This window comes from Cryptomeria japonica, chromosome 11 (assembly GCF_030272615.1).
Source record: "Cryptomeria japonica chromosome 11, Sugi_1.0, whole genome shotgun sequence".
In the NCBI taxonomy this organism is placed as follows: domain Eukaryota; kingdom Viridiplantae; phylum Streptophyta; class Pinopsida; order Cupressales; family Cupressaceae; genus Cryptomeria; species Cryptomeria japonica.
This window is the reverse complement of record NC_081415.1, coordinates 60054808-60068461: the sequence shown is the minus strand read 5'-3', so window position 1 is coordinate 60068461 and position 13654 is coordinate 60054808.

The window sequence follows — 13654 nt, the reverse complement described above, 5'->3', positions numbered from 1 at the left end:
CTTTATTCCATTGCCAAATCCTCTACACCATTTATGATATTTGGAGCAAGTAAAAGTAAAAAGCCCATATTACATGGGCAAAGTTTTTGAATGACTATCTACTTTGGATAAATATGAAAAAATGTATAATAGACGTTTATAAGAAATCTTCTTTGAAGTCCAATAAATTTTGTTTTTTAAAAATTTGTAGAGATATTTATAGGCATATCCTTTCAAGAGAAATCCTTCTTTGTTTGTCAAGATAGTCTCATCCTCTCTAAGTTTGCAAGGTTTATCAATAGTTGAAAGTAAGTTATATAACCAGTCATGACTTATATGTTTTATATTATCTGTGGATGTTTTGACGTCTAAAAGAGTAGGGCCTTTGTTCTCCCCTACATATCTCTCAGGTAAATAGCAGACCTCTAATATTAATTGTAAAGGTAGTCTTAGATAAATTGAAGGAGATTTACTTAGTTCTTTTGCCATACCCAATAGTGGTTCTACATCACGAAAACGAAAAATTGGCTTGCTAGAAATTGTAATAAAAGATTCGTGTAGGTTGAGGTAAATTTTAAGGAATTTTTCTAGATCCATGGTAGTTTGTGCATGGAATGATGTTTTAACTACTTTTTTCCACATTCGTTGAAGGATTAATGTGGCTTTCGCATGAAATTCAAGTATGGCTTGTCCAATATTTTGGTCTTTTGGCTCTATACCTTCTATGTTGAAAGTGTCTCCCATCATCTGCACGCAAACATTGAAATTAAAACCATGCACTTCTTAAAATATTGAATTTAACTTTTTTTTTTTCTATAATTTAAAAATTGATTAATCATATTGAAGAATATATCAAAATTATAATTTAAAATATTTTTAAATTATAATTTAGATCATATTAAGAATAATAATTTAATTATAAATATTTAATGAAATTAAAAATATATAATAGTATTATATTTGGGAAGTCCACATTACTTACCTCACAAATGTGGCGAATTGTTGCAATTGCACTAGCTTGACCATAAACATATATATGAGAGGCCTTGAGGTAAAGAAGAGCATGCGTGTATTTACACCCAAATGGATCAATTGAGATGAGATGGATGTCATCTATGAATGCTATGTCCCAATCATCAAAACACCAAGACCAAATACAATCTATTGTGCATGATCTTTTGGGGCAATTTTTCTTACCAACACTCTTCAAAATCGTATGTAGATCACATATGTTGTAAAGAATATGTGGATTGATAGTTGAGTAAACTTGCTTCGCCTTATCAATTGTGAGGCTTAAATAAATTGCCCTTCCACTAGTTCCCTTCATTTGATTAATAATTTTTGATAAATAATGTGTAGACTCAGATTTTATGCAATAGGTTACCTTCATTATAAAATAACAATTCAAATTGTCGTTATATTGCTTTAAAAGCACAAAGAATAAAATAATATAACATTAATAATTTAAAAAAAATAGAAACATAAATTTATGTAATTCTTATAATTCATATACATTATACTTAAATAATATATATTTGATTTGAACTAATTACTAGTTTTCATAGAATAAAAGAGAATACAACATAGTTTGTATAGTTTGAAGTAAACATAAATATTGTGACTTGAGATATTAATTACATGTCAATAAAAAGATGTTGTGAGAATGAACCTAAACAAGAAGAGCAATAACAATCTTTATTGTGATAATGAACCTAAAATGGTAAAAAAATAGACTATTCAAAACAACAAGAGCAAAGCCACTCATATAATTAATAAAAGGGTGATGTGATGATTAACCTAAAATATTTAATGAAATTTACCTGCAACAAAAGAGCAATAACAATCATCATTGACGATAAAAGATCAACAACAATTATCATTGGCGATAAAATAGCAACATGGACATGTTATCATGGGCATCTAATACATAGATTCTCAAGAACAATAAAAATCAACAATAATCTTTGTACAAGGCTCAAGGGTCTAGGTCTCCAACATGGACATCTAATATATAGACTCTCAAGAACAATAATAAACAACAGTATTCTTTGTACAAGGCTCAAGGGTCTAGGTCCACAACATGTACATCTAATATATAGATTCTCAAGAGCATTCAAAAACAACAATAACCTTTGTACAAGGCTCAAGAATCTAGGTCCTTTAAAAACCTCACTTAAAAATCATTTCATCATCGTCATTGTCAATCAATCACTTAGAAAACATGCCAATTCAACTTCCAATAATAATATACAAAATTCATCGTACAAATTATACATTTTAAGAACTTAAAATCCCTTTTAACATACCGTCCTTTGTTGTTGTCGCCTAGGATACCAGTTGAAAGGATCAACTAAAACCCTGAACTCCTCCTTTATTTTCCAATCCACCTCATTATCCTTCATATAAAACACAAAAAGCCTCTCAAACATATTGCAGGTCCTTGTGGGTTGATCTCTTTCATTGGCATAATAATAGAAGTGATAACGACCCACAATATCGTACATCTCATCTGGGCAATACTTGTCCATAAACAGCTTATAGAATCTCACCATTACTTTAAACTCAATATCCTCAACATTGGGGTATTCTGTCTCCACGCCATGAGAAACAAGATTCTCCATTACATGAGAATATTCACTCAACTCCTTGAAATTCATCCGCCGTTTTCTAAAGTTTTGGAAAATATTGTCAATATCTTGCTTAGCTTCACTGAATTTTTTGTAATTGGAGGGCCTTTTTTTATTAAATTCCTGAGCCTTCCCAATAAGTTTACATCTCTTTGAATAGTTGCCATAATTTTGGCGTATTTCGAGTATAGATTTCCACACCAGGCGTATGTATTTCTTTATTTCAGTTGAGTTCTTCTTGGAATCTACTTTCACTACTTCTTCACTTAACTGCATTTCTTCTTCTTCTTCTTCCTTATTGATTTGGTCTATGTCGTTTATTTTCATTTTATCACCCAAGTTTATAATGAGTTTGATGCAGAAAGATTAAAGAACAGTCTTAGAAATTAAATTGATACAGTGCAAACTGGTTATTCTTCAATACAAACAGTTGGTGTTTACAAGCAGTTGATGGGAATGCTTATTTAAACATTAAGAGGGGTGTTTAGATCGTTGTGACTTTTCGTGACGAGGAGAAAATTAGTCATAAGTATTTTTTAATTAATATTTCCAGTTTTTATCATTGTCGTGTAAAAGATGTTTTAAATTACGCATTGGACGCCTCAAAATTGAATCTGAACTCTGTATCCATATTATTATTAATTTTTTAATGTGTAATTAAGGAATAATAATTAATAATAATAAACGCTGTCTTTAATTAAGGAATAATAATTAATAATAATAAGGAATAATAGTCTGGGTAGTAATCAAATTGTTTTTGAACGGCCATGTGGATTTGCAAAACTACCCAACAGCTGGAATGAAAAGGAAAGAATTTTAATGATGTTAAAGGAAAGCATTTTAATGATGTTTAAGGGATAAGAGTTCCAAACTGAATTATTATTTCAGATTTTTTTTATGTTATGAATCTTGATGTTATAAGGGATAAGGGTAGTTATAATCTCCTCATTTCCTATAATGTTTTATGTTGTGGGGATTTTTTTATTTTAGAATTTCTTAGGCTCAACTAATGCTTTTCAAACTCATTTCCTAATAATTTGTGGGATACTCTATGATATTTTTGTGTGCATAATGGCTTTCTAATTTATAATACTTACAAAAGATTGGATCAACCTCAATTTTTATCAATTAATTTAGTTTCCTAGATTAGATTCTAGTTCAATTACATTTTATAAGGGTTTGGACAAGTCTCTCATTCTAATTTCCTAGAGTTATATGAACTAAAAAATTATTTAAAATTAAAGACATTAACTTAAGTAAAATGTGAGTACCATAACACACTATAATAAAGGAAATGAACCATGTTAGACTATGGTGTGAAAGTGGCATATATATTTTAAATATTGAAATTGTGTTAAAATCCAATATATAATTTTTAATTTGTTTTATATTTTTATTTAAATTTCAAACATAAAATATTAGGCTATTTTAAAAAACTTGACAGTTTTCTTTAATCTTTGAAAATGTTCAAAAAATGATACTATCTCAATAAATGTTCTCTCATCAAGGCATCACATTTTTCAGTACAATTTAAAAATAATAGGCGAGAGATCATCAATAATAAATATATAATACCAAAAGTGAAAAATATGAATTTATAGTTAAATGTAGGTGGGTAGACAACCATGTGTGTGTGTGTGTGTGTGTGTGTGTGTGTGTGTGTGTGTGTGAGAGAGAGAGAGAGAGAGAGAGAGAGAGAGAGAGTATTATATCATAGAAAATTGTCACAACACTCCTTTATCACCTTTTTTGTTTTAAATTACAAAACTTTATTTATACTCTTTGGATGAATTATTGAATATTGTAAGGGAATAAATTAATAAACCACACACACATGGAAAATGCATTTTAATTTAGTTATTTAATTTCCCTCACATTAAGGCACATGTTGTAGGAGGAATAAGAAGCTTCTAGAGGCTTCTCCACCTCCTTGCATGTAACTCCTCCCACTAAGCCCAATTAATTTGCATGGAGGCCAAATTGGGAGAGAATCTCATTTTTTTAAATTTAAAATTAGGTAGTGGGAATTTGAAATTTGCTATATAAAATAGGTACAAGTTTCAAAAGAAAAGCTAGCTATTCCATAAGAAAATTCTGCAATTTCTCCTTTGTAGTCCATTTTTCATTTGCAGCCAAGGTTTTGTTGGGAGGATTTGTCTTCAATTTGGAGGATCAAGGAAGACTCTACATCATTTTTGCAAGCATCCAGGTTCCTTCAAGCTTAGTTTGTGCATCTTGTTCTTGTTGTAGATTAGATTAGATTATTTTATGAAAATGAAATTCATTCGTGAAATTAGTTTTAGACTTTGATAAGAATTAGATTAAAATGTTTTAAACTGTTTATTCATTGTTTGGATTCTTGATTTTGGAAAATAAATTGTTGATTCATTATTTTGATAAAATTTAGTTCAGATTTGGAGTAGATTAAAATGTTTGATAGAAAGAAAAATAAATTTGTTGATTCATTATTCAGATTTTGATAAAATTTAGTTCAGATTTGGAGTAGATTAAAATGTTTGATAGAAAGAAAAATAAATTTGTTGATTCATTATTCAGATTTTGATAAAATTTAGTTCAGATTTGGAGTAGATTAAAATGTTTGATAGAAAGAAAAATAAATTTGTTGATTCATTATTCAGATTTTGATTAAATTTAGTTCAGATTTGGAGTAGATTAAAATGTTTGATAGAAAGAAAAATAAATTTGTTGATTCATTGTTTCAAACTTTGATAAAATTTAGTTTTAAATTTTGGAGTAGAATAGAACAATTGTTGATTAATAGTTTCAGATTCTTGATAAGGAAGTAGATTAAATTTGCTTGACAAAGAATTAGATTCACTATTTTAAAAAAAAAAAAAATATAATGTAATATTAAATCTAGATCCAGATTTAAATTGTTCCTCTTATTCTTTTGATTCTGGCTAAGAAGGACCATCTTTCATCTCTCTGGTTATTGTTATCCAAATCTCATTTAAGGAGTATTCTTATTATTATTTTCTTTTTGAAAACTCTCTGTGGATTGAATAAAGAGCTCACTGAAATTACCAGTTGAATAAATCCTCCTGGACTCTGAGAATAACCCTGGAAACAAACCAATTTCCTGAGAAGTCTGAGAACAACTCCCTTCCTGTAATGGCTGGATAAATCTTTCTCTCTGTCTTTCTGTGATTCTGAATTAAAAAAATATATATATATACATACATTAAAGGTCTGGTTTCTGTAAGGAGACAAACCAAGAATTACTCAGTTATTTTACCTGTTCCTACCTTCTTGAATAAAAATTATCCTGTAAAGAATTTGAAACCATATATATATTTATATATATATATATATATATACAAATATATATATATATATATATATAACCCCATTGTCAATTTGCAATTTAAATGATACATTATCAATCACTGCGTACGCACAGACCCCAAAATAACCGCACGTACGCACAGACCCCGAAAATAACCATACGAGCGCAGAAAGGCGTTACCGTAAGCCGGCAGGGTTAGTGGTACCCCCACTACCCTGTGGTCACTGCAAGTGGCCGCAGGGGAGTGGAGGGGACCACGTGGCCCCGTCAACCCCTACGGGCCTGCACATGCAGGACCGTAGGGAGTGGCGGGACCCGTGGTCCCCACCCCCTGCTTTTATATATATATTAATAAAACGAGATTGCCGTAGGAATTTTCGATGGAAGTTTTAACATTCGATTTAACATTTAAGTATTTTTGTGTATCGTTTTAAATTAAAATTAAATTAATTTCTTTTTCATGTACATTTGTTTAGTTAAATTTAATTTCCTTAAAATTAACAAGAGTTGAATTCAATGTATCATTTCAATTCCTTAGAGAAATGAATGGATTATTTGACCCATAATTTTTGGAGATAAGTAAAGTCTCATTATTATTCAATTTGGTCACTCATGAGAAATTTGTAACCTTATAACTAATTAAGTCTTGCGATAGAGAAAACATTCTGCATTTTGAATATAAATGACGTTACTTTTGCATTTCATTATGATTGTTTCGCATTCCTTAATTTTCATGCAATTACTCGTAAGTTCACAATTATCATTACCATGCCAATACATGTATTAATCCAATTAATTGTAGAATAATGATATTCTTTGTTCAAATAGTAGTTATGGTTTAAATTATGTACATCCATTTCATAATTATATTCAAGTATGATGTTAGTTTAGAAAACTAAACAAATGGAGTTGGAAAACTAAAACTAGCAGCGTTCGGTATATACGGTGCCTCTGGGTCACGCTTACGGGTAATGCCGTCGTGTTGAACTACTGCACTTAACGCCTAATAAAGCTGCATTAACGACGTCTGTGGCATCGTCCCTATAAATCGTCGGGGAGTAATAAGGGACATTTGGAAGTTAAAAACCCAAGGGGCGGGTAATCCCTCTTGGATCGATAATTTAATAAGATAACTTTTAATTGAATTCCACATCCGTTGAGATAAACCATAGTAAACCCCTCTTAGGGATGGTCAAGTTAAGAGCTCTCGTGAAATTTACTTTATTTATTATTTAATTATTCACCTCGAAGGGATATTGGTGATTTGCAATTGGGTGACGCTCATGATAAGAATTAGGTTCTAGTTATTTGTTTAGGACACAAGCAATAGGCCATCTTGAGCCTTCGCTTAAGTGCTACCTTCGTGGGTAGCAACCGCAGAGAAACTGTCTGGGACACTGACCCTAGAAAGGGTTGCGTACCCACAAAAATCAGTTTACATCAAACCATAGATTAGAAAACAGAACTACATACTTTACGCCTTGATCCCACGTCGAAGTGGGTATGTAGGCAGTCTTGGGACGGAGTTGTCCCTCGTACTCAGGCGTTCGTGGGTGGGGTCTAGGCTTGGTTGAGTAAGAATCCTAATTGAAAGATAAGATAATCAAACTTAATTCGATGCATACTCGGAAGGAATCCCGTATGGATTCGCTTGACTTCCCGAGGCTTTAAGCCAAATTCCGAGGCGGAATTCAAGCTTGTATTATTTTCTTATTACTCCTAAGGACGGCGACCTTGGTGCATTCTTGTTAGAAGAATGTAGTACTTAGTGAGTGGCTCAGGACCCGAATGGTCCCGATGAGTCTAAGTCTCTGGCCAGAGCATCTCCTATCCCGTTTGGATGGATGCCTACCCCGTATGGGTAGATGCCTATCCCGTATTGGATAGATGGAATTTACATCCCGTATGGACAATTGCCTAACCCGTATGGTTAGAAGCTCATCCCGAATGGATGAATGCCCAATCCTATTGGATGGATGCCCAGAGTATGCAATTGAATAAAACATAATAAAGAAAAAAAAAAATATACTCAATTTTTGTTGGATGAATCATGGTGGGTTGTTACATGTGGTATCAGAGCAAAGGTTCAAATCTAGGCCTTGTGCTCACTTCAATTTATTCAACTAAGGGAATGTTTTACAATAATAGAAATTAAATTTTATTCTACAAAAAGAAGAAACTAACTACACAATTTAACTTTCAGGTAAAACCTAGAATGGCAAGAGGAAGAGGAAGAGGAAGAGGAAGGGGTAATGGGAGACGTACCAGGAGTCAAAGTGAGGAAAACCATGAGGAGAACCATGAAGGAAACCATGAGGAATATCATGAAGAGGATCGACACAACCTAGGGAATAACGGAGATGGGGTTCAAGCTATAATCGACCTTCTAACCGAACAAAGAGATAAAATCAACTTCCTGGAACAATCACTACAGGATCTTAGGGAAAGGCAGAATGACTATGAGAATAGAAGTGGTACCGAGAATGGAAACCCTGGTAGCAATCAAGGAAATGTGATGGGTAAAGGAAAGGAAAATAACATATTAGAACTCTCCAAGGATTTGAAGAAAATCACCCCTCCTAAGTTCGATGGGAGGCAGATTGGTGAAGGGGCTGAGAATTGGCTAAATGAAATGGAGAAATATTTTGAGCTAAGAGATTTCAGCGAAACAACTAAGGCTTTATGGGGCTCCTATCAACTCACAGGGGAGGTGGCTAGTTGGTGGACCAACACCAAGGAACAAAATGGGTATAACAGGGATACAATCACATGGGATCAATTTGTTCACCATTTTCGAGATAGGTGGCTCCCTCAATTATTCTTCGATGAGAAAGTGACAGAATTCCATAATCTACGTCAAGGGTCCCTATCCGTTCAACAATATTGGGATAAGTTCGCCAAGTTGCTTAAGTATGTGCCTATGTACCAAAGGGATGAAGAAGGCCAAGCAAGGAAATTCATTTTGGGGCTGAATACCAACATAGGGGCAGAGGTTGATATGCATGGACCCAGAAACATGAATGAAGTTCTTGAAAAGTCTCTAAGGCAAGAGAGGAAGATTCAAACACTAGCAGGACGAAACTATAATGGGAACCACTCATTTAAAAGGAAGCAAGAATTCAATGGAAACACTAATTTCAACAAGGGTCAAAGGAATAACTCTTCCGAAAGGAGACCACCACCTAATCAATATCAGAGGAATGGAAATGACAATAACAGGGGCAATGATAACAGGGGCAATAATAACAGGGGCAATGATAACAGGGGCAACTATAACAGGAATGACCAGCAGAACATGATAACTTATCCACCCAGGGGAAATGAAACAAGGAATGATCCCCCTAGAAATCAAGGTAGGAGAGGTCCTCCAGGCGGATGCTTTATGTGCGGGGAGAACCATTTTGCTAGAGATTGCCCCAGGATGCAAGGACAAATTAGGGCCAATCAACCCCAACAAGGGCCCCAACAGAGGATTCATGCAGCAGTTAGGAACCAAAGAAGGAGATACCAGAATGTTCCCGTGGAAACTACAGGTACACTATTTGAACGACCAATATCAATTTTAATTGACACTGGATCATCTGAATGTTTCATCTCACCTGAATTAGTGAACAAATATGCATTAAAAGTTAATCAAATGGAGTCATCATGGACGGTTCAATATGGGGATAAGGCAACTAGAGAAGTGACTAAGTGTTTACCAAGGGCAAAGGTACAATTCCCTGAGTTCGAAACAAGGGTAGATCTCTATGTGGCACCCTTAGGATTATATGATGTAATTATGGGAATGAGTTGGTTAGCAGACCATCAAGCTAATGTAGATTGTTATAGCAAAATTGTTGAATGTTTGGATGATGGGGGGAAAAGGGTCAAAATCCAAGGAAAGTTTAAACCCATTAATATAGAAACTATCTCAGCAATGCAATTAAAGAAGGAAAGGAGAAGAGGAGGACAAATCTTTATGGTCGAAATTGATGAAGGAAAGGAGGAAAATACACCAACATTTGAAAATACCCCTTTCTTAAAGGAGTTTAGGGATGTTTTTCCAGAAGAACTACCCGGTTTACCCCCTAAGAGAAAGTTTGACTTTTCTATCGAAGTACTCCCAGGAGCTGAACCAGTATCAAAGGCACCTTACCGGATGAACACAACCGAATTACAAGAGCTCAAAATGCAATTAGAGGAACTCTTAGCTAAGGGATTAATAAGGCCAAGTGTATCACCATGGGGAGCGCCAGTTTTATTTGTTAAGAAGAAGGATGGAACCTTAAGGCTATGCATCGACTATAGGATGTTGAACAAAGTTACCATAAAGAATAGGTATCCCTTACCTCGCATAGAGGACCTTTTTGACCAAATGAAAGGAGCAGCAGTTTTCTCGAAGATAGATCTTCGGTCGGGGTACCATCAACTCAGAATTAAGGAAGAAGACATTCCGAAGACAGCTTTCAGGACGAGATATGGACACTATGAATTCACAGTAGTTCCTTTTGGAGTAACTAATGCCCCAGCTGCATTCATGAACCTGATGAATAGCGTATTCCATGACTACTTGGATAAGTTTGTTTTGGTATTCTTGGATGACATTTTGATTTATTCTAGAAATGAAGAGGAACATTTAGCGCACCTACAAATTGTTTTGCAAAGATTGAGAGAACATAAGTTATATGGAAAATTGTCCAAATGCGCCTTCTTTGAGGAAAAGATTCACTATCTTGGGCATATAATATCAAAGGAAGGAATAGCAGTCGACCCAGATAAAATAAAGGCGATAGTAGAATGGCCAATCCCTAAGAATGTTTCAGAGGTAAGAAGCTTTATGGGGCTAGCAGGTTACTATAGGAGGTTTGTGGAAGGATTCTCTAAGATAGCAAATCCCATCACCTCGTTGCAAAGGAAGGGCAAAAGGTTTTTATGGACCGAGCAAAGTGATAAGGCATTTCAAATCTTGAAGGGAAAACTAACTTCAGCACCCATTCTAAAGGTACCAGACCCAAATGGACACTTCACAGTTGTAACAGATGCTTCTATTGAAGGGTTAGGAGGAGTACTCGTCCAAGATGAAGGGGTAGTGGCTTATGAATCTAGGAAGCTAAAAACTCATGAAGTCAATTATGCACCCCATGACTTAGAGTTGGCAGCAATTGTGCATGCCCTGCAAAAATGGAGACACTTCTTACTAGGGAAGCCCTTTGAGCTTAAGTCGGACAACCAAGGACTAAAATACATCTTTACCCAACCTCACTTAAATGCCAGACAAAGAAGGTGGTTAGAGTTTCTAAGTGAATATGACTTTGAGATTGAATATATTAAGGGGAAAGAAAATAGGGTGGCAGATGCCTTAAGTAGGAGAAGGCACTTGATGACTATAGCAACCTTCAAAACCTCCTTCAAAGGGCAAGTAATGGATGAGCAAGGACATGACCCATGGTATGAGCAAGTCAAATTAACTATAAGACACAACCCGACCGACCCTAAGGTCGAAGGGTATACATTTGATGAAGATGGACTACTCAGATACAATAACAGAATCTATGTTCCTAATTCAGGGAATTTAAGGGAAGTAGTTTTATCGGAGGCTCACAATGCCCCTTATTCAGGCCACCCAGGAGTTAACAAACTTTATGCAGATCTAAAGAAGTTATACTTTTGGCAAGGGTTGAAGAGCGATATTGTCAAGTATGTAGCTAAATGTTTGGAATGTCAAAAAGTAAAGGTAGAGCATAGACACCCAGCTGGATTGTTACAATTGCACGATGTATCCCAGCATAAGTGGCAAGCTATTAGTATGGATTTTGTACAAGGGCTACCCATGTCACCTTCTAGGCATGATGCAATAATGGTAGTAATTGACAAGCTCACTAAGGTGGCACACTTTATACTAGGAAATCTGACAGATGATGCACCCACCTTGGCTAGACGTTTCATTAAGGAGATAGTTAGGTTGCATGGAGTACCAGAGAAAATCATATCGGATAGAGATGCAAGATTCACTTCCAGGTTTTGGACCACTCTTCAATCAGCTCTAGGGACTCAACTAAATTTTAGCACCGCATACCACCCGAAAACGGACGGTCAGACAGAAAGGACAAATCAGATTATGGAAGACCTGCTTCGTATGTACTGCATGGACCAACAGAGAAAATGGGAAGAGTACCTACCTTTGGTAGAGTTTGCCTACAATAATACATATCAAACATCTTTGGGAATGGCACCTTTTGAAGCTTTGTATGGTAGACCATGTCGAACACCCTTGAGTTGGGATAGTCTTGAGGATAGAGTGATTATTGGGCCAGATATGTTGAAAGAAATGGAAAGGAAAACTAAGGAAATTAGGCAAAGGTTGAAGGAAGCCTCGGATAGGCAGAAAAGTTATGCAGATAAAAACAGAACACCAAGGGAGTTTGAAGTAGGAGAGAAAGTCTTCCTAAGGGTTAGGCCACACAAGAGTTCTATAAGATTTGGGAAAAAGACTAAGCTTGCACCTCGTTATGTTGGACCCTTTGAAATATTGGGAAGAATTAATCCAGTTGCTTATCGGTTGGCCTTGCCTCCCCAATTGAGCCGAATCCATGATGTCTTCCATGTATCTCTTCTTAAGAAGTATGTACCTGATGAGAAACACATTTTGAATTGGGATGCCTTGCAGGTCCAAGAAATGGGGGGAATAATGATAGAGCCATTCAGAATCTTGGAGAGGCACCAGTGCCAGTTGCGCAACAGAGAGGTTGATCAGTGCAAAGTGCAATGGGACCAGTATGACGAGAAGAATGCCACGTGGGAGGATGCTAAGGAGATGCAGCAGCTATTTCCCTTTTTATTTTGAACATGAACTATAAACTCTTTTGAATGCATTTAATAAGTGCATCGGGACGATGCACAGATTAAGGGGGGGAGGATGTCACAACCCTCCTTTATCACCTTTTTTGTTTTAAATTACAAAACTTTATTTATACTCTTTGGATGAATTATTGAATATTGTAAGGGAATAAATTAATAAACCACACACACATGGAAAATGCATTTTAATTTAGTTATTTAATTTCCCTCACATTAAGGCACATGTTGTAGGAGGAATAAGAAGCTTCTAGAGGCTTCTCCACCTCCTTGCATGTAACTCCTCCCACTAAGCCCAATTAATTTGCATGGAGGCCAAATTGGGAGAGAATCTCATTTTTTTTAATTTAAAATTAGGTAGTGGGAATTTGAAATTTGCTATATAAAATAGGTACAAGTTTCAAAAGAAAAGCTAGCTATTCCATAAGAAAATTCTGCAATTTCTCCTTTGTAGTCCATTTTTCATTTGCAGCCAAGGTTTTGTTGGGAGGATTTCTCTTCAATTTGGAGGATCAAGGAAGAATCTACATCATTTTTGCAAGCATCCAGGTTCCTTCAAGCTTAGTTTGTGCATCTTGTTCTTGTTGTAGATTAGATTAGATTATTTTATGAAAATGAAATTCATTCGTGAAATTAGTTTCAGACTTTGATAAGAATTAGATTAAAATGTTTTAAACTGTTTATTCATTGTTTGGATTCTTGATTTTGGAAAATAAATTGTTGATTCATTATTTTGATAAAATTTAGTTCAGATTTGGAGTAGATTAAAATGTTTGATAGAAAGAAAAATAAATTTGTTGATTCATTATTCAGATTTTGATAAAATTTAGTTCAGATTTGGAGTAGATTAAAATGTTTGATAGAAAGAAAAATAAATTTGTTGATTCATTATTCAGATTTTGAT